The following is a 22,575-nucleotide window of genomic DNA, read 5'->3' on the forward strand; positions in this document are numbered from 1 at the left end:
CGTTGCAGTGCGCCCCAGCCGGCGCCCTCTCGGGACAGGGGACATCCCGCCCGCCTAACCCCAAGACCCAACTGGATCTCGGGTTCCACCCCTTCGGGGACCTGGAGGGAGGAGGCTGGGAGCCGAACCAGGAACTGGTGCCTTTGCCTTCCCTAGGGGCTGCTCTGAAATCAGTGCACCGCCCACTTCCTACTTGGCTACTGTAACCGCCACGGCCCAAGCCGGAGACTGCTCCGTTTCCACCGCCTGGAGCGCGGGTCTCGCTGTCAACTCTTAGTGATGACCACTGAGTGGATGGTTGTTTTTCAACAATGACAGCACTTCTACCTTCTGACTCTTAAAATGTGAGGTTTTCCAAAGACAGTGAGATTTGGAGTTAGGGAGTGCTGCCATGTGCCCTTGCTGGGTGAGGACAGGGCTGGGTCAGTCGTTTAACCTCTCAGAGCCTCAGTCTCCTGAAATGTAAAAGAGAACACTCATAACCTGGCCTCCCTGTGTTGCTAGGTTTGTTATATGGGAAATCAGTTTGCAAAGTGTTATCATCGACTGGACAAATTTGAATTGGACAGCACTAGGACCATAGGAACTGGAGTTTGGAGAAAATCTGCCTGCATGTCAATCCTGGACATGCAGGAGACTATGACAGTACCTACTTCATAGGGTTGTTATACGGTTTAACTGTGATGGTGGAAGTGAAGCACCTTGCCCAATGCCTGAGATACCTAGTATCTCAAAAAACCTTAGTTGCCATTTTTCCTAGGCAAAATCTAAATCATTACGAGTAATGTGAGAATACCAGTTTGATTTGATTAACGTAGGAATGGTAGGGCATTTAAAAATAAATGTAGTTTTCTTGTCCTGGGCATGGTACATGAAGTCCTCTGAGGTTCAGTTCCGTGCCACAGAGCAAAAAGAGCCCTGGACAAGACACCCGCTTTTCGGGCTCTTTGACTTTGAGCCTGTTTTCTCATCTGTTTACAAAAAAGATAAAAGAAAAATGGGGGTAGTAATTACTGCCTTTTGTAATGATCACATTGCCTGAGGATCAAATGGGGCAAAAGATCTGAAAGCACCTTGTGGAGTATGAGTCACTATGCACAAATAAAACATGATAGTACTAGGAGGGAATGGTAACATCTGCAGGTTTTTAGAACTTAAAATGTGCCAGACATTTTATTATGAATTCCTTTGATGAAATCCTCCCCACATCTTTATGGGACTGGGATTACAGTCCTCATTTCCCTGTGGCAAAGCTGAGGTTCAGGGTCACCCTGCTTGGTTCCCAAGCTCACAGAGCTCTTAAGTGTAAAGCCAGGATTAGAACCCCGGCGTGGGGGCTACTCACAACTGTGTTCTTGGCGACTTGCCAAACTGAAATTATAGCGTGGAGCTGTGATTCAGGACAGACCTGTATTAGAATTTAGGTAATTTTTTTTTTCTTTAAGAGACAGGGTCTTGCGCTGTCACCCAGGATGGAGTGCAGTGGCACAATCATGGCTCACTGTAGCCTTGAACTCCTGGGCTCAAGTGATCCTCCTGTTCCAGCTTTCTGAGTAGTTGGGATTACAGGTGCATGCCACCATGCCCACCTAATTATTTTTTTTAGAGACGGAGTCTTGCTATGTTGCTCAGGCTGGTCTCCACCTCCTGGCTTCAATCATTCCTCCCACTTTGGCCTCCCAAAGCGCTAGGATTACAGGCATGAGCCACCAGGCCCAAGCTCCATCCTGCATATCTGTAGACCCGAAATGTAAGAGTGAATTGTTAGTCCTGGCAAAAGAGGCTTTGGCATAATTTTAATTTCCTTCAGCCTTGTTTTATAAAATATACTTTGTCTTCTTGTAAAACAAAAGATGACAATTTGCAGAAAAGTTATTAAAACATTGAAAGAACAGGTTGCAAGATCTCATCGCAAATCTCAAAGTGGTATCTGAATTGTTTTGTTTCAACACTCATTTGCCAGAACCCTTAGGATAGCACATGAGGCGTAAACAGAAATCGAGGCTTTGGGTGTCATGGCTACTTTGCAGGACTGGGCCCCAGGACTTTTCTGCAGGAAGTTCATTGCCCACCCAAGATGCCTCCAGAAGAAAGCAGAAACTTCTGAGAGGAGCGTGAAGGCTCTGTTTCTGTGCTGCACAAACAATTCCTAGTTTATTTGTTTCCTAAATTGTTTATCTTATTGGTTTTTGTGTTTCCAAAAGCAATGCATGCTCATTACAGGAAGCACAGAAAATTACAAACAAGTAAGTGAACACTAAAAACGACTGTAATCTCACCAAGGTAGACAAATAGCTTGGTGTCTCTGTCCTTGTAACCCATTTCTATGCTGCATGCATCCATTTGTGTCTATTTCAAAAGTGAGATGCAAACTATTGTTGTTTTTTGTTAAATGACAAAAATAGTACTTGCTAATTGCTCAAACATTATGACATTAATGTAGAAAAAAAGCCAATTTATTATGCTCATTAAAACTTTTTCTTTTTTTTTAAATCTAAAAATTTTGATTGGCGAAGGATTAGAGACTAAATTGTTGATGTTTGAATTGTATTGTGGTTTTGATTAAAGTTTGATGCAGGACCTTCAGAACAAAGAGACGGTACAATGGTGAACTTTAGACAAGTTTTAAACAAGTCTCGTTCTGTCCCCAGGCTGGAGTGCAGTGGCACGATCTCGGCTCACTTGCAAGCTCCGCCTCCTGGGTTTAAGGGATTCTCCTGCCTCAGCCTCTGGAGTCGCTGGGATTACAGGTGCCCACCACCATGTCCAGCTAATTTTTGTATTTTTAATAGAGACGGTGTTTCACCATATTGGCCAGCATGGTCTCGATTTCCTGACCTTGTGATCTGCCTGCCTCAGCCTCCCAAAATGCTGGGATTACAGGCATGAGCCACTGCGCCCCGCCCTTTAAACAAGACTTAAAGACCAGTGCACAAAGTTTCTGAGACCACACCCGGCCCTTTAAACAAGATTTAAAGACCAGCACACAAAGTTTCTGAGTACAAAAATATACCTATTTTTCTGAGTACAAAAATTAACCTATTTTAGGTTAGGGTCATTAGACCAGAATTAGATTCATTCTTTTTTTTTTTTTTCTTTTTTTTAATTAAAAAAGATGGGGTCTCCTTATGTTGGCCAGATTGAACTCCTGACCTCAAGCAACTCTCCAGCCTTGACCTCCCAAAGTAGTAGGATTACAGATGTGAACCATTGCATCTGGCCACAATCATTCTTTTGATAATAATGATGGTGATTCATTTTATATGCTGTGTTCTCATGCAACCCAAGCAGACCCCACTGCTTCCAGAGATTCCCTGGGCAGCCACCCTGGGTTGAGGAGGGTCCCCTCCTGGCACAGCTGGAACCACCGGTGAAGAGCCATTTTTCAGTCAGCACCATTTAGTCATACAAGACTTTTAGCCTCGAAGAGTCTTCCGTTGTTAGTTCCTAACTTTAATGACTTTGTGGTAAAAATTCCTTAATGAATGACTTCTGTGCAACAATCACGTAATTTTTAAAATTCCAGATGCTTTAGCCATTCAGAATCCATTTTTTCTTTCAAAACCAGAGTTCACCGGCTGCTTCTCTTGAGCCAAGACTTTGCAATCAGCTTTCAAATGTTCATACCAAGTAGAAGCAGGAAGAGAGAACTGTGGCTGGGCAATGAATGAAATACTGACATTTAGCTGTAGAAGGTAGGCAGGGACTAACATGGTGCGTACAGCCTCTTTTATGAGTACTGGTCCTGTATCTGCTTCCTTTCCCTGCCCCATTTCCCCTTTGGCCACTTGCTTTTTGTCATGATTCAGAAATGGATGCTAGACATTGTGGGCTCCCTCCAGTCACCAGGGTCACTGGTCACTGACTTATAAACAGAATCACAGAACTTATTTTCAGATGAAGCTTCAAAACAGCAATTGGCTAAACTCCTTGTGTTCTGGCAGGTAAGATGTCGGCATCCTTATTTAACAAATGATGCTACTGAGAACTATGTATGTAGAGATGGAGTCTCAAAATAAGTGCAGTTATGCCTCGCATAATGACGTTTTGGTCAATGTCACATATGTGAGAGTGCTCTGACAATTTCCTATTGCCTAGTATTTACTATACATTTTGTTGTTATTTTGTGGACTTCTACTTAGTAAAAAAAAGTTAACTGTAAACCAGCCTCAGGCAGGTCCTTCAGGAGGTATCCAGGAGAAGGCATTGGTGTCATAGGAGATGATGGCTCCATGCATGTTTTTGCCTTGAAGACTTTCCAATGGGACAAGGTGTAGAGGTGGAAGGCAGGGATGGTGATGATCCTGACCCTGGGTAGGCCCAGGCTAATGTGCGTGTTTGTGTCTTAGTTTTTAACAAAAAGTTTGAAAAGTAAAAAAATAAAAATTAAAAACAGGAGCTTATAGAATAAGGATATAGAGAAAAAATAGTTTTGTACAGCTGCACAATGTATTTGTGTTTTAAGCTACGTGTCATTATAAAAAAGTCAAAAAGTTAAAAAAAATTAAAAAATTATATATAAAGTAAAAAAAAGTTACGGTACACTAAAGATAATTTATTGTTGAAGAAAAAAATTTAAATGAATTTAGTATAGCCTAAGTGTACGGTGTTTATAAATACGGTAGCATAAAATTATGTCCTCGGCCCTCGCATGCACTCACCACTCACTCACTGACTCACCCAGAGCAACTTCCAGTCCTCCATGCATGATAAGCCTCCTATACAGGTGACCATTTTTCATCTTTTATAGTGTATTTTTACTGTATCTTGTCTATGTTTAGATATGTTTAGATGGAAAAGTACTTACCATTGTGTTACAACTGCCTATAGTGTGCAGTACAGCAACATACTGCACAGGTTTGTAGCCTAGGAACAATAGGCTATACAGTATAGCTTGGGTGTGTCATGGCCTATACCATCTAGGTTTCTGTGAGTACACTCTACGATGTTTGCATGACAAAATGACCTGATGACACATTTCTCAGAACCTGTCCCTGTCAATAAGTGATGCCTGACTGTGATTGAAATAAGTAGCCCCACATGATTTTTCTCATGTCAACTTCAGCTTAATTTTCCAGCCACATGGCCTTGTGCTTGCTCATCATAAAAAAAAGTGGATAAAATTCTACCCGTTCAGCCACAACATTTGCCTGTCGTGAATGGAATTTTATCCTTTATTTTTCAGAGTTCAGATTTTGAACTCTCAGAGAAATGTAAATAAGACTGTAAGCTTCTTGAGGTGAGGAACAGCAATCTCTGAAGATAAATCATATATTTATTGTAGAATATTGAATGTTGTAAATCTATCAGTAGAGATCATGTAATCTGGCATCCTTATTTTACAGGTGAGAACACTGAGGAACAGCAGCAGAGCGATTGTTAGAACCTGGTTCCTCTTCGCTTACTTAGAACTGTTTTCATTAAGTTGTGTTTCATTTCATAGCTCTGTGTAATTCATCCCTGCTTAAGATACATTAAATGAATTGAACTGAATCCCTTTTTTTTGAGCCATAATGGCTCTTAAAAACTTAGATTTTCGGCCGGGTGTGGTGGCTCATGCCTGTAATCCCAGCAGTATGGGAGGCTGAGGTGGGCAGATGACCTGAGGTCAGGAGTTCGAGACCAGCCTGGCCAACATGGCGGAACCCCGTCTCTAGTAAAAATACAAAAATTAGCTGGGTGTGGTAGCTTGAGCCTGTAATCCCAGCTACTCAGGATGTTGAGGCTGGAGAATTGCTTGAACCTGGGAGGCGGAGGTTGTAGTGAGCTGAGATCATGTCACTGTACACCAGCCTGGGCTATGGAGAGAGACTCTGTAAAAAAAAAAAAAAAATTGTTCATGAATTCATTATTTGTTTATTCGACATTTATTGAGTGCCTACTTGGCTCAGAATTAGAATTAGCATGAGAGCCACACCTTAGAAAGCTATCACATTTTGACTAAATAAAAAAAAAAAAAAAAACTTGCTAAAAATAGTTATCCATTGATGGAATAGGCTACCATGAAAGACAGAGAGCTTTTTGTCATTGGAAGTATGTAGGGCAGTGTTGGATGACTCTAGGGTGACTGTCATGGAGGTTCTACACTGGGGAGGGGGCTGCATGGGATAACGAATGGGAACCCTTCCAGCGCTAAGATGCTGTGGTCATTGTCCTGCAGGATTGGGACTGTGCAGGATTTGAGCTACTGTGTAAATTTCCTATTCCCTGCTCATTGGGCTTTCACATTTTGCTTCCTTCCCTCACCCAGGTGGTTCCATTTCAGGAAGCCTAGATAACTTCTTTGCAGTTATCTGCCTGAATGTAGTAGCTACTTTAACTCCCCAGAGCTATACAGGTCTAGGATTGATATTAATCATTAACAGAATTGTGTTCACCCAGGTGAACAAATCTACCAGGAATAGAAACGTGCATTTGACAGGTGGCCCTGCATGGAGACTAATCGCTTTCACAGGTTGAAAGGTGAAATATCTAAAGTTTAATGAGTAAGTTGTGTCCTGAGTGTGGAATCTGAGTTGAAATTGCATTTTGTGACATGTACACCTACCTAACTTTTCTTTATCATACCTGTCATCTTTTTTTTTTTTTGAAACGGAGTCTCACTCTGTAACCCAGGCTGGAGTGCAGTGGTGCAGTCCTGGCTCATTGCAACCTCCTCCTCCCAGGTTCAAGCAATTCTCCTGCCTCAGCTTCCCAAGTAGCTGGGATTACAGGCATACCCCACCACGCACAGCTAATTTTTGTATTTTTAGTAGAGACAGAGTTTCACCATGTTGGCCAGGCTGCTCTTGAACTCCTGACCTCAAGTGATCTGCCTGCCTCGGCCTCTTGAAGTGCTGGGATTACTAGGAGTGAGCCGCCGCGGCCGGCCTGTACCTGTCATCTCCTGATCTGTGAGTAGATTGATTGTTGGACTTTATCTTTAACACAGGAGAATGTGCGTGTTTTGCATTTATAAGTGAAAGCATGCCTCATCTTACTCCAACACTGATAGGAAAACGAAGATTATTTTACAGTGGTCAAGTGAAAAAAAAAGTAAATACAGAGGTAAAATGGGGTTCTTATGTTTCTGCTACACTGGAAACTTAGAGTTGCAAGAGCTGTTTTGGGATCATAAATCTTCTGAAGAAAAAAAGTTTGCATATTTCAGTACAAGTCTTAATGTTTCCCCAGTGTTTTTGTATTATAGCTGCAGGCCAAGCAAAATGAAATGTGAGACACTGTCCTTGGGGATAGATCATCTGTATTCAATTTAAACAGTAGATTTGGGGGCCTTAAATTACCTCGACTCTATTAATCATTTTGTGTTCCTTATAGAATTATCTCCTAGAGACATTAACTCATCCATTAATTTCTCCTATTGTATTTATTTATTCATTCACAAACACTTACTGGCACCGACTGTATACACAGCACAGTGTTGTGCATTGCAGGGTACTTAAAGATGTAGAGTGCCAGGCATGGTGGTGCATGCCTATAGTCCCAGCTCCTTGGAAGGCTGGGGTGGGAGGATTGCTTGAGGCCAGGAGTTCAAGGTTGCAGTGCGTTATGCTTGTGCCTGTGAATAGCCACTGCACTCCAGCCTGGACAACATAGCAAGACCCTGTCTCTAAAAAAACAAAAACAACAAACAAACAAACAAAACCCCCCAAAACAAAAATGTAGATTGTTCTCAAGGGCCATCCAGTCTAGAGAGAAGAACTAAGGGAGCCTGGTATTCTTAGGCCTTAGAGCTTAACAGCCACACCTAGGATGCCTCTTCAGAAGGTGTTCCAGGCCTTCCTGTGTCTGCCCAGTTCTGATACTGGATTGTGTCGTTATGTCTCTGCTGGATTGTGTCATTATGTCCAGCCAGGCCTGCGCACTGCTGCCAGGACAGTCCTCACAAGGCACAGATCTGATTGGGTTATTGTTCCTCTGTGGACAGGGATTTCAGAAACTCATTATCTGCCCCCAAGCAAATTCTTAGCATCCCTTTTCAAGCCTTCCGTACACTGGCCCTCAAACACCTAAAACAGACACTCTGGCCTTTTTATTGTGCACATTATTCTGCCCACCAAGAATATTACAGAACCCATCTTCCTTGCTCCCAATCTGAACACATCAAAATGTCATCCCTCATTTATGATCTAGCAAATCAATAATGCTTCTCAGCCTTCCCTGGTTCTCTGGAATCATCTGTTCTCTCCTTCTTCTGTTATAGTTTGGTATGGATATAACGTGTTTTTCTGACTCCAGTGTAGATTTCTTCAGCTGAAAGAAGTCGTCTGGTTTATCTCCTTACTCCCTCATCTACGTGGTACACTTATGGTTTACTCTATTCTCACTGGATTAGACCAAACTGTTAATTATATTTAGGATGGATTAATCCAATGCATAAATTAACCAAGTCTATTATTTTTATATCTTTTGAAACCAATCAAGAGTTTCAGAAGTTCAGTTCAGTTTAAATATTTATTGAGATGCATACACTATATAGTCAGATACTATGGTAGCTCTTGAATATAAAAAAAGTATATATACTTATGTTTGCATATATATAAATTGACATATAAATTTAAATAGATAGTATTGTCTATACCATTGAGAAGCCTATAGTCCCATGGAAAAAAGAGAATTAATTATCATAAAGTTTCTGATATTGTTTCATCAGAATGATTGGGCACATCAGGATGTACCAAAATCGTTAAGAGGTATCTGGCACCTAGTAGATACCTAATAAATACCTTAGAGGCTGGATGGATGGATAGATGGAGGAAGAAAGAAGGACTCCTTTAATTCATAATTTACCTATTGCTGGGTTTACTCCTAGGTATGACAATTTTGAAAACAATGTACTCAATATTGATTTCCACACTGTGTGTGAAATGTGCTGCTCTTCATTCAGAAAGGGATACGTAGTTCTTCATTTGTAGAATACTGAGTTAATTTCTTGGTTGTGGTGTTGCTTACTTTCACCCACATTTTCTCCTCCGTATGGTGGCAGCTCTGTAGGGTGGACACACGCTTTGGGAGACCTGCAGCTGTTTGTGTCTGGGGGCCACGGTGAAAGGGAGTGACTCACTGACCCAGAACTCATAATCTCATCTCTCACCCAACTGGCTAATCGGCCTTAGGGACAGGAGGATGAGCACTGCACTCCCTCCTAATCATACAGCTTTTGTGTGTCTTTCTTTACTTGACTTAAATTGTAATTTGAATGGAAAAATGGACAAATTCTATCATTTGAATTTAACTTTTATATATTTTCTTGACTGTGTGATTTGGGATTATCTAAGTGCATTCATTCAAATATTGATTGTGTGTAAAAGTTTTTTGAAACTTTTTTTGAAAAGCATAAGGTAATAAATGATAAACTATATTATTATTACCCCTGTTTTTCTCATTTCAAGGAGTCAGAACAGGCTCAGCAGAAACAGAATGAGATGTCTTATGGGAGTTACTTTCCCTTCAGCTAATCCTGATGTGAATTTATATCAACACTATCTTTAAAATTTTATTCTGCTTTTTAATTTTATTTTAAAAAGTTTTTTTAAATTTTACTTTAAGTTCTGGGATACATGTGCAGAACATGCCGATTTGTTATATAGGTATACATGTGCCGTGGTGGTTTGCTGCACCTGTCAACCTGTCATCTAGGTTTTAAGTCCCGCATGCATTAGGTATTTATCCTGATGCTCTCCCTCCCCTCGCCCTCCATCCCCTGACAGGCCCCGGTGTGTGTGTGATGTTCCTCTTCCTGTGTCCATGTGTTCTCATTGTTCAATTCCCACTTATGAGTGAGAACGTATGGTGTTTGGCTTCCTGTTCCTGTGTTATTTTGCTGACAATGATGGTTTCCAGCTTCATCCATGTCCCTGCAAAGGACATGAACTCATCTTTTTTTATGACTGCATAGTATTCCATGGTGTATATGTGCCACATTTTCTTTATCCAGTCTATCATTGATGGGTATTTGGGTTGGTTCCAAGTCTTTGCTATTGTAAATAGTGCTGCAATAAACATACATGTGCATGTGTCTTTATAGTAGAATGATTTACAGTCTTTTGGGTATATACCCAGTAATGGGATTGCTGGGTCAAATGATTAGTTTTTTTATTTATATAAATTTATGAGGTACAGTGCAATTTCATTACATGCATAGTTGGCCTAATGGTCAAGTCAGAGCTTTTAGGATGTCCATCACCCAAATAATGTACATTGTACCCATTGAATAATTTCTCATCCTTCACCCCTCCTATCATCACCCTTCTGAGTCTCCACTGTCTGTTATTCCACTTTCTGTATCCATGTGTGGACATGATTTAGCTCCCACTTGTAGGTGAGACCATGTGACATTTGTCTTTCTGTGTCTGACTTGTTTCATTTAAGATAATGGCTTCCAGTTCCATCCATGTTGTTGCAAAAGGCATGATTTCATTTTTTGTGGCTGAATAGTTTTCCCTTTTGTATGTCCACTGTATTTTCTTTATTCAGTTCTCTGTTGATGAACAGGTAGGTTGATTCCATATCTTTGCTGTTGTGAATATTGCTTTGATAAACATGTGAGTCCAGGTATTTTTCTGATACATTGATTTCTTTTCCTTTGGGTAGATATGCAGTAGTAGGATTGCGGTATTAAATGGTAGGTTTAGTTTTAGTTCTTTGAGAAATCTCCATACTGTTTTTCGTAGAGGTTTTAATAATTTATATTCCCAGCAATAGTTATATTTTTCAGTTTTCACTGCATTCTCTTCAGTATTTGTTATTTTTTGACTTTTTAATAATGGCCATTCTGACTGGCATAGGATGGCATCTCGTGATTTCAATTTGCATTTCTTTGATTACTAGTAATGTTGAACATTTTTTCATATACCTGTTGGCCATTTGTATGTCTTCTTTTGAAAAATGTCTATTCACGTCCTTCTCCCACTTTTTAATGGAATTATTTTTGTTGTTGTTGTTGAATTGTTTGGGTTCCTTGCATATTCTGGATATCGTTGGATGCATAGTTTGCAAATATTTTCTCACATTCTGCAGGTTGTCTCTTAAGTCTGTTGATTATTTCCTTTGCTCTGCAGAAGCTTTTTAGTTTAACTAAGTACCATTTGTTTATGTTTTCTTTTTGTTGTTGCCTGTGCTTTTGAGGTCTTACACATGAATTCTTAGCATAGACCAATGTCCAAAAGAGTTTTCCCTACTTTTCTTCTAGTATTTTTATAGTTTTGGGTCTTATTTTTAAGACTTTAATTCATCTTTAGTTGATTTTTGTTTATGGTGAGGTATAGGGGTCTAGTTTCATTCTTCTGCATATGGCCATCCAGTTTCCCAATATCATTTATTGAAAGGGGTGTCCTTTGCCCAGTGTATGTTCTTGTCAATGTTGTCAAAGATCAGTTGGTTGTAAATATGTAGGTTTATTTCTGGGTTTTTTATTCTGTTTCATTGATCTATGTGTCTGTTTTTATAGCAGCCTATTTTTTACCTATTGCTGTGTTTCCTCCTTATTTTCTTTTTCAGTGAGTAAAAGATCCTTTTTGAAAGACAACATCCAAATTAGGAGACTGCCTTTGCCAATAAAATGAATAATTATTAATTATCACAGAGCAGGGAAGGTGTGAATCACCAGGAATTTAGTGGAGAGAAATCCACTGTTTCGGGTATGTCTTTGTATTAGTCTGGGGTAAATTTCTTGAGGACAAACCTTGTCTCATTTGCCTTCTTATAATTCATGTTAGACTTATAGTAACGATAAAGACTTATTGAACTGGATTGCTTTAAAACAGCATGTGTAATATAGCCACCATGACATGCAGGAGTAGGTAGAATTGCCCTCAACCAGGAGTGGCTCTTGAAACATCACGTGGAGAGGATTAGGTAACAGTTGAGTTAGAAAGAGGAGCACAAGGCACTTGTCTTAATGTTGCTTGGGTTCACAAGCACACTTTTCATGTAGAGTGCATGTTCAAGATCAACACGCCAAAGTGACAAAAATCTCTAAAGGAGCCTCCATCTACATGTTTCATGAGAGAAAAATGTCTATTCCCCATAGCAAAGCACATCATCATGATTTTAATTTGGAGTGGATTTAGGAGACTGATGAAGCATGGGACACTGCAGCATCCCCCTAGCCAACCCTTACACCTCTGGTGCTCCCAACACCTCCTGTGTTTATCATTTATCATGAAGTATGGTGCATTCCTGAAACAATGGACAAATGCATCTTCTCCTGGAAGCACAGAGGTACATCCCAAAGGCAAACGTCATTTAATTGTGATCAACATACTTCAACTTGTTTGTTATTGTTGTGGATAAGTGACAGTTAACCACAACCAGCTGAATGGCCAGGTGGAAAGGACGTGGATGTGGAAGGAGGGTCAGGGTCCTGCATAAGTCCTCTAGTGTCTCTAGATCTCAGTGTCCTCCCTTGTGAAAATGGGGATTTTAATATCAGCCCTCAATTTACAGAGTTGCAGTGAAGGTCCAATGTGATCAGTATTTGTCACAACCTATCATCATTTATGTGTAGAGAACTGCTTTTACTATAAACTTGCTTGTGTTGTCCCCAGCAGCCAGTCCTGCCTATAATCTGTTGACTTTATTGCTTGTCCAGTGATCTGTGGCTCCCTCCTGTCCTAATCCAGGTCCAAGTGGATTAATGTTATCTGATTCACGTTGGTGTTTCTACAGATATATAATGCTATCTGAATCACATTAGTGTTTCTACAGCAAAACAGATGCTTGTTCCCACTGAGTAGGATAAATAAAGACTCCAAATTGCATCACATCTGTGCACATGAGGTTCTGCCACCATGTGAGTTCAGTCAGGTCAGATTACTGCCAGATGAATTAGAGAAAGCTTAAGGTTCTCAGAGAATTTTGGATTTTGGAATTGGAGATGATGCATCATGGATTTGTGCTTAATAGCTGTTTTGCTACTTTCCCTCCACTTCCCCTCTTTCCCTCCTCCTCCATTTCCAGTTCTTAGCCTCAGTTACTATTGTACTGCCTCTGTTTCTTGAGACAGGCTGCTGATATGCTGCGTTTGCTCTCTGAGCCACCAGGCACAGCACTGCATAAGGGAGGAACAGATGAACAGGAGAGTGTCTTGGGGAAGATAAGCACAAGACATCGTGGGGTTGTATTGTTCACCCCCAGCTTCAGCACATTCCTGGAGTGTGAGTGCAGGCTGGCTTCTCCATAAAGCAGCACAGCAGTATGCTCTGAGTGGGAGTGCCTCCCGAACTCAGCTGCCAAAACTGTGGGCTCACTAGACCTCTTTGTTTTTTTTTTTTTTTTTTTTTTTTTTTTGAGACAAGGTCTCCCTCTGTTGCCCATGCTGGAGTGCAGTGGCATGATCACAGCTCACTGCAGCCTCTACTTACTGGGCTCAAGTGATCCTCCCACCTCAGCCCTGCAAGTAGCTGGGACTATAGGAGCATGTCAGAATACCTGGCTATTTTTATTTTTATTTATTTTTTGTAGAGACAGGATCTTCCCATGTTACCCAGGATGGTCTTGAACTCCTGGGCTCAAGAAAGCCTCCTGCCTCTGTCTCCTAAAGTGCTGGGATTATAGGCATGAGCCACCATGCTGGGCCCCTCCCTGGTTTTTGATCCTTGGCCTGACCCCTGGATTCTCCTGCTTGACTTACACTCTTTGGAGGGCTGACTATTATAGACTCTCCCGATGCTGCCTTTTGGATGAATCCTGTGATGCCACATTTTGTAGCCTTAGGACAAATGATAACCTACCCTGTAGTCTGTCCATGCTCTGGAGACCCTGCTGGTCTTACAAGATGAACTGGACAACTGCTTTCACTGATAGGCCTGAAGGAAAAGGGTTGAAACTGTCAAGGTGCCCCATTAAATACCAACCAGCAATGACAATTCTTTTGAGCTATTCTTTTGGTGGGTAGGATGCTGTCTTGGGCTCTGAGTATCTCTAGTGCTGCTGGTGATGAGAAGATTCGGTGTGGATGATTGATACCAAATGTATCATGGACAGTGAAGGCTGTGTAACAAAACATATAGGTTGGCTCTGTTATAGGAGTTATAGTTCTAGACCCAGTAAATCTTTTGTTTTTTCACTGTGCAATTGAATTTTGGTTTTGCCTCTATAACATTTTCATCTCTATGAAATGTAAGCTCTATACAATTCTCCGTTAGGACATTGTGTGGATTTTGGTGTTTCTGAATTTCTTCTGGCTCAGAAAATTCCCTGCTCTTGCTGCTATAATTTCATACCCAAAGAGGGCATTCTAACCTTAAAAGAAGTTCAGCTCAGCAGGGCGTCTGTCATTGCCTTTCTCTCTAAACACAGTTTTCCTTCTTCCTTGGCTTCTCAGGTGTTTTAGCTCCAGGGAGGAAATAGTCACAGTGAAAATCTATTTAATAAAACCGTTATGAAAATGTACCCAACCTGAGTATGCACTGGGACAGCAGAGGATGAGGACTCGGTCTATTGCCTTCCCACCAAACCTTGCCGGCTCTCTGTAAATTTTCAGAGCTGTCACTTGTGAGCTATTTCCACCAAGGGAGAGCTTCTGTAAAGTTGGGGACTTGGCAGGCCATTTCACTAATCCTTTGGGTGTTCTTTTAGCATTGTCTGCAGTGAGTGTGGGAGTCAAAGGCCCTTCAGTGCACAGATAATGCCAGCTTGTTCCCTGGAACCCCGAAGGAACCAGAGTCAAAGGAGCTTTTTGTTTCACTCGTAGAAAAACCCACAGGAAATCCCAGCTTCAGATATTCCTATTCAGTCTCCTTGTCCCTTCAGATCTCACTGTGTTTAGGCCTCCTTTGAGTGAGGCAATAACTAGTACAAAAAAAAAAAAAATAAAATAAATGAAAGAATGCCATTCATGGTGGCTCGGGGACTGGGCACACACACTGTTTGCACGGGGTGGGGGGCTTCCCCGGGACCCTGATGTCCTTGTTCTCCTAGCAGTCAAAAATTGGCCAGTGAAATGCAGAGAATACTAGCAACCTCGTACTGTTAAGAGAATTGACTGCGGTCATATGTGTAGAGTTTCAAGTACATACAGTTTCTGCCTCACTGTTGGCGCCCAATATTATTGTTGAGGAGCTATTATTAGATTTCACATTTCTACCAGCTCCTGTGTCACTTATTAAGTATATGACTGGGAATAAGCCATTTAATTCTTTACGACTGTAAGATGGGAAGTAATAATGCTTATTTTGTGGGACTATTGTGAGGATCATGTAAGATGAGAGATAAAAGGGCTTAGCAAACAGTAGCATATTACAGGTGGCCTGCAGCCTGCCACTGTGCAGGTGACATCCCACACAATGGTACTGGCCAAGGGGTGAATGGAGCCCTGGTGCTGAGGATGGCAAGCCTTTTTCTAATTCATCAGCTCAGAGGTGCCACCTTTTTCTAATTTACCCTCCCTGAGAAGACATCTTTTTATATTTTAGCACCCCAGAGAAGATACCTTTTAAAAATTTGCACAATGGTACCATATGTGCTAGCTGCAATTCTGTCAACAAGAGAAAGATGTTATTTTTAGTGTAGCAGACAGAGAATTCTGGAGAGGGCACATGGCATGCTTTATCTGGCTCCAACTTGGTCATTTCCGTTTAATTTCAATGACCTGATTGCCATACAGTCACAGGAGCAATTTTGCTATTGCCCCAATTCTAAATTATCTCTAGGATTTTCCTTGAAGGCAAGGACTATAACCCCTACCCTCCCCATCACCTTGCTTCCTCACCATTGCCCTGTACATATCCTTCACAATGGACATTTGTTACAAACGGGTAAGAGTGTAGGCTGGCCTTTCACTTACCTTCCTGTGCTTTGCTCTTTACTGCTAGGGCTAGGAGCCGGAAAGCTACACGTCCCAGGCTATCTCGCCAGCTTGTTTGCTGTTAAATTCTGTTAATAGGAGGCACTGGTGGGAGACCAGTAAGACAGAGAGAAAAACTTCCTGATTCTGGGTTTTACTGTGAGGTCATTGCAAGCAGTTGCTGTAGTGATAGTAAGGACGGGGTGAGTTGGAACATCGGCAACCCTGCAGGTGACCCCCTTACTGGGGCTCCAGTCTTAGTTGATGTAACACTTCCTTGGTGGCTTCAGAGCCAACTGGCACAACCTCCTCAGGCCAAGCAGGCCGAGGGACATCGTTTAGGAGCATTAATGATGGGTGTCTAGCTATGACCCCCTTTTCCTTTTTACTTCTGCCCTCTCCCTCTCCTTTGTTCTCTTCTAGTTCTTTCTGTATCTTTGTAACCAATTCTCTATGTTAAATTTCCTCTGCTTGAGATACCTGGAGTGGTCTCAGTTTCCCTGCACTTAGTACATGGACTCTGTGAATCTGTTGGATGCTTAGGGCCTGGGTTTGCGCCCTAAATTCTTCCTTTCTCTTTCCATCTTCATCATGCATGCAGGATTGTTGCAGTAGCCTTTAAATAGATTTTCAGCCACCAGCCTCTTTCTATTCACTGTGGACATTATTGGTAGTTTAATTTTTCTAAAAATCTATTTTCTGGATCCACATTTCTGCTCAAAACTCTATTTTTATGACAGCTATTTAAGCATAGGTATAGTCGTCTATGATCTAAACCCCAAAGGCAGGATCGTCACCATGGACACCTTTTCTGTGATCCTAATAACAGAGAGATCTGTGTCAGAAGAGGATTGGTTATTTTTTCACCCTGGCTAACTGGAAGGCAGGGAGCTCAGTGGTAGACACACCAGTCATCATGCTGGTGTGGGGAGGATTTCAAAGCCTGGCCATAGCTCCCACTGAAGCTCCTTTCTGCACCTTACTGCTTCCTTGTACAAGTCAAACCAGGGCCTTTAGAGCAGGGACCTTCATTGCATTGCCTTCTCCTCACCTCCCAAATGATAATATCCAGCTTTCAAGGTCTGCCTGATGTCCCAGGGTTAGGAGGGCAGAGACCGGGCAGTTTATGTCATGTCACTTCTTTTTTTTTTGGCTTAAAACATTTTTTAAAAAATTATACTTTAAGTTCTAGGGTACATGTGCACAACATACAGGTTTGTTACATAGGTATACATGTGCCATGTTGGTTTGCTGCACCCATTAACTCGTCATTTACATTAGGTATTTCTCCTAATGCTATCCCTCCCCCTTCCCCCACCCTATGACGGGCCCCTGTTTGTGATGTTCCCCACCCCATGTCCAAGTGTTTCATTGTTCACTTCCCACCTATGAGTGAGAACATGTGGTGTTTGGTTTTCTGTCCTTGCAATAATTTGCTGAGAATGATGGTTTCCAGCTTCATCCATGTCCCTGAAAAGGACATGAACTCATCATTTTTTATGACTGCATAGTATTCCATGGTGTATATGTGCCACATTTTCTTAATCCAGTCTATCATTGATGGACATTTGGGTTGGTTCCAAGTTTTTGCTATTGTGAATAGTGCCGCAGTAAACATACATGTGCATGTGTCTTTATAGTAGCATGATTTATAATCCTTTGGGTATATACCCAGTAATGGGATGGCTGGGTCATATGGTATTTCTAGTTCTAGATCCTTGATGAATCGCCACACTGTCTTACACAGTGGTTGAACTAGTTTACACTCCCACCAACAGTGTAAAACTTTCCTATTTCTCCACATCCTCTCCAGCATCTGTTGTTTCCTGACTTTTTAATGATCACAATTCTAACTGGTGTGAGATGGTATCTCATTGTGGTTTTGATTTGCATTTCTCTGATGGCCAGTGATGATGAGCATTTTTTCATGTGTCTGTTGGCTGCATAAATGTCTTCTTTTGAGAAGTTTCTGTTCATATCCTTTGCCCACTTTTTGATTTTTTTTTTCTTGTACATTTGTTTAAGTTCTTTGTAGATTTTGGATATTAGCCCTTTATCACATGGGTAGATTGCAAAAATTTTCTCCCATTGTGTAGGTTGCCTGTTCACACTGATGGTAGTTTCTTTTGCTGCGCAGAAGCTCTTTAGTTTAATTAGATCCTATTTATCTATTTTGGCTTTTGTTGCCATTGCTTTTGGTGTTTTAGTCATGAAGTCCTTGCCTATGCCTATGTCCTGAATGTTACTGCCTAGGTTTTCTTCTAGGGTTTTTATGGTTTTAGGTCTAACATTTAAGTATTTAATCCATCTTGAATTAATTTTTGTATAAGGTGTAAGGAAGGGATCCAGTTTCAGTTTCCTACATATGGCTAGCCAGTTTTCCCAGCACCATTTATTAATAGGGAATCCTTTCCCCATTGCTTGTTCTTGTCAGGTTTTTCAAAGATCAGATGGTTGTAGATGTGTGGTGTTATTTCTGAGGGCTCTGTTCTGTTCCATTGGTCTATCTCTCTGTTTTGGTACCAGTACCATGCTGTTTTGGTTACTGTAGCTTTGTAGTACAGTTTGAAGTCAGGTAGTGTGCTGCCTATAGCTTTGTTCTTTTTGCTTAGGATTGTCTTGGCAATGCAGGCTGTTTTTTGGTTCCCTATTAATTTTAAAGTAGTTTTTTCCAATTCTGTGAAAAAAGTCATTGGTAGCTTGATGGGGATGGCATTGAATCTATGAATTACCTTGGGCAATATGGTCATTTTCACCATATTGATTCTTCCTATCCATGAGCATGGAATGTTCTTCCATTTGTTTGTGTCCTCTTTTATTTCGCTGAGCAGTGGTTTGTAGTTCTCCTGGAAGAAGTCCTTTACATCTTTTGTAAGTTGGATTTCTAGGTATTTTATTCTCTTTGTAGCAGTTGTGAATGGGAGTTCGCTCATGATTTGGGTCTCTGTCTGTTATTGGTGTATAGGAACACTTGTGATTTTTGCACATTGATTTTTTTATCCTGAAACATTGCTGAAGTTGCTTATCAGCTTAAGGAGATTTTGGGTTGAGACGATGGGGTTTTCTAAATATACAATCATGTCATCTGCAAACAGGGATAATTTGACTTCCTCCTTTCCTAATTGAATACTCTTTATTTCTTTCTCTTGTCTGATTGCCCTGGCCAGAACTTGCAATCTGTGTTGAATAGGAGTGGTGAGAGAGGGTATCCCTGTCTTGTGCCAGTTTTCAAAGGGAATGCTTCCAGTTTTTGCTCATTCAGTGTGATATTGGTGATGGGTTTGTCAGAAATAGCTCTTATTATTTTGAGATATGTTCCATCAATACTTAGTTTATTGAGAGTTTTTAGTATGAAGTGCTGTTGAATTTTGTCGAAGGCCTTTTCTGCATCAATTGAGATAATCATGTGGTTTTTGTTGTTGGTTCTGTTTATGTGATGGATTACATTTATTGATTTGCATATCTTGAACCAGCCTTGCATCCCAGGGGTGAAGCTGACCTGATCATGGTAGATAAGCTTTTTGATGTGCTGCTGGATTCAATTTGCCAGTATTTTATTGAGGATTTTTGCACTGATGTTCAACAGGGATATTGGTCTCTTTTTTTGTTGTGTCTCCGCCAGGCTTTGGTATCAGGATGATGCTGGCCTCATAAAATGAGTTAGGGAGGATTCCCTCTTTTTCTATTGATTGGAATAGTTTCAGAAGGAATGGTACCAGCTCCCGTTTGTACCTCTGGTAGAATTGGTCTGTGAACCCATGTGGTCCTGGACTTTTTTTGGTTGGTAGGCTATTAATTATTGCCTGAATTTCAGAGCCTGTTATTGCTCTATTCAGAGATTCAACTTCTTCCTGGTTTAGTCTTGGGAGGGTGTATGTGTCCAGGAATTTATCCATTTCTTCTAGATTTTCTAGTTTATTTGTGTAGAGGTGTTTATAGTATTCTCTGATAGTAGTTTGTATTCCTGTGGGATTGGTGATGATATCCTCTTTATAATTTTTTATTGCATCTGTTTTATTCTTCTCTCTTTTCTCCTTCCTTCCTTCCTTCCTTCCTTCCTTCCTTCCTTCCTTCCTTCCTTCCTTCCTTCCTTCCTTCCCTTCTTCCCTTCTTTCTTTCTTTCTTTTCTTTTCTTTTCTTTCTTTTTTTGACAAGGAGTCTCGCGCTGTCGCCCAGGCTGGAGTGCAGTGGTGCGATCTCGGCTCACTGCAAGCTCTGCCTCCTGGGTTCATGCCATTCTCCTGCCTCAGCCTCCCGAGTAGCTGGGACTACAGGCACCTGCCACCACACCCGGCTAATTTTTTGTATTTTTAGTAGAGACGGGGTTTCACTGTGTTAGTCAGGATGGTCTCTATCTCTTGACCTCGTGATCTGCCTGTCTCGGCCTCCCAAAGTGCTGGAATTACAGGCGTGAGCCACTGTGCCCGGCCTCTTTTCTTCTTTATTAGTCTTGCCAGCGGTCTATCAATTTTATTGATCTTTTCAAAAAACCAGCTCCTGGATTCACTGATTTTTTTGAAGGGTTTTTGTGTATCTATCTCCTTCAGTTGTGCTCTGATCTTAGTTATTTCTTGCCTTCTGCTAGCTTTTGAATGTGTTTGCTCTTGCTTCTCTACTTATTTTCATTGTGATGTCAGGGTGTCAATTTTAGATCTTTGCCACTTTCTCTTGTGGGCATTTAGTGCTATAAGTTTCCCTCTACACACTGCTTTAAATGTGTCCCAGAGATTCTGGTACGTTGTGTCTTTGTTCTCACTGGTTTCAAAGAACATCTTTATTTCTGCCTTCATTTTGTTATTTACCCAGTAGTCACTCAGGAGCAGGTTGTTCAGTTTCCATGTAGTTGTGCAGTTTTGAGTGAGTTTCTTAATCCTGAGTTCTACTTTGATTGCACTGTGGTCTGAGAGACAGTTTGTTATGATTTCTGTTCTTTTACATTTGCTGAGAGTGCTTTACTTCCAATTATGTGGTCAATTTTGGAGTAAGTGCAATGTGGTGCTGAGAAGAATATATATTTTGTTGATTTGGGGTGGAGAGTTCTGTAGATGTCTATTAGGTCTGCTTGTTGCAGAGCTGAGTTCAAGTCCTGGAGATCCTCGTTAACCTTCTGTCTCATTGATCTGTCTAATACTGACAGTGGGGTATTAAAATCTCCCATTATTATTATATGGGAGTCTAAGTCTCTTTGTAGGCCTCTAAGGACTTGCTTTATGAATCTGGGTGCTCCTGTATTGGGTGTATATATATTTAGGATAGTTAGTTCTTCTTGTTGAATTCATCCCTTTACCATTATGTAATGGCCTTCTTTGTCTCTTTTGACCTTTGTTGGTTTAAAATCTGTTTTATCAGAGACTAGGATTGCAACCCTTGCTTTTTTTTGCTTTCCATTTGCTTGGTAGATCTTCCTCCATCCCTTTATTTTGAGCCTATGTGTGTTTCTGCATGTGAGATGGGTCTCCTGAATACAGCACACTGATGGGTCTTGACTCTTTGTCCAATTTGCCAGTCTGTGTCTTTTAATTGGGGCATTTAGCCTATTTACATTTAAAGTTAATATTGTTATGTGTGAATTTGATCCCATCATTATGATGTTAGCAGGTTATTTTATCTGTTAGTTGATGCAGTTTCTTCCTAGCATCGATAGTCTTTACAGTTTGGCATGATTTTGCAGTGGCTGGTACCAGTTGTTCCTTTCCATGTTTAGTGCTTCCTTCAGGAGCTCTTGTAAGGCAGACCTAGTGGTAACAAAATCTCTGAGCATTTGCTTGTCTGTAAAGGATTTTAGTTCTCCTTCACTTATGAAGCTTAGTTTGGCTGGATATGAAATTCTGGGTTGAAAATTCTTTTCTTTAAGAATGTTGAATGTTGGCTTCCACTCTCTTCTGACTTGTAGAGTTTCTGCTGAGAGATCCACTGTTAGTCATCAGACTTCCCTTTGTGGTTAACCCGACCTTTCTCTCTGGCTTCACTTAACATTTTTTCCTTCATTTCAACCTTGGTGAATCTGAGAATTATGTATCTTGTGTTTGCTCTTCTCGAGGAGTGTCTTTGTGGTGTTCTCTGTATTTCCGGAATTTGAATGTTGGCCTGCCTTGCTAGGTTGGGGAAGTTCTCCTGGATAATATACTGAAGAGTGTTTTCCAACTTGGTTCCATTCTCCCCGTCACTTTCAGTTACACCAATCAAACATAGATTTGGTCTTTTCACATAGTCCCATATTTCTTGGAGGCTTTGTTTATTTCTTTTTACTCTTTGTTTTCTCTAAACTTCTCTTCTCGCTTTATTTCATTAATTCAATCTTCAATCACTGATACCCTTTCTTCCACTTGATCAAATCAGCTATTGAAGCTTGTGCATGTGTCATGTAGTTCTTGTGCCATGGTTTTCAGCTCCATTAGGTCATTTAAGGTCTTCTCTACACTGTTTATTCTAGTTAGCCATTTGTCTGATCTTTTTTCAAGGTTTTTAGCTTCCTAGTAATGGGTTCGAACATCCTCCTTTAGCTCAGAGAAGTTTGTTATTACCGACCTTCTGAAGCCTACTTGTGTCAGCTCGTCAAAGTTATTCTCCATCCAGCTTTGTTTCATTGCTGGTGAGGAGCTGTGATCCTTTGGAAGAGAAGAGGCACTCTGGTTTTTAGAATTTTCAGCTTTTCTGCTCTGGTTTCTCCCCATCTTTGTGGTTTGATCTACCTTTGGTCTTTGATGTGGTGACCTACAAATGGGGTTTTGGTGTAGATGTCCTTTTTGTTGATGTTGATGCCATTCCTTTCTGTTTGTTAGTTTTCC

The 22,575-nt window shown here is 41.0% G+C and overlaps 1 protein-coding gene across 11 annotated transcripts in view; it reads left to right on the forward strand.

Annotated features, from left to right (window-relative positions):
* The window catches only part of DISC1 (DISC1 scaffold protein), a 403,406-nt gene that overhangs the window by 447 nt on the left and 380,384 nt on the right, over positions 1–22,575 (forward strand). The gene's annotated exons all lie outside the window — the stretch shown is intronic.

The sequence above is a fragment of the Theropithecus gelada genome, chromosome 1 (assembly GCF_003255815.1).
Source record: "Theropithecus gelada isolate Dixy chromosome 1, Tgel_1.0, whole genome shotgun sequence".
NCBI classification, from domain to species: domain Eukaryota; kingdom Metazoa; phylum Chordata; class Mammalia; order Primates; family Cercopithecidae; genus Theropithecus; species Theropithecus gelada.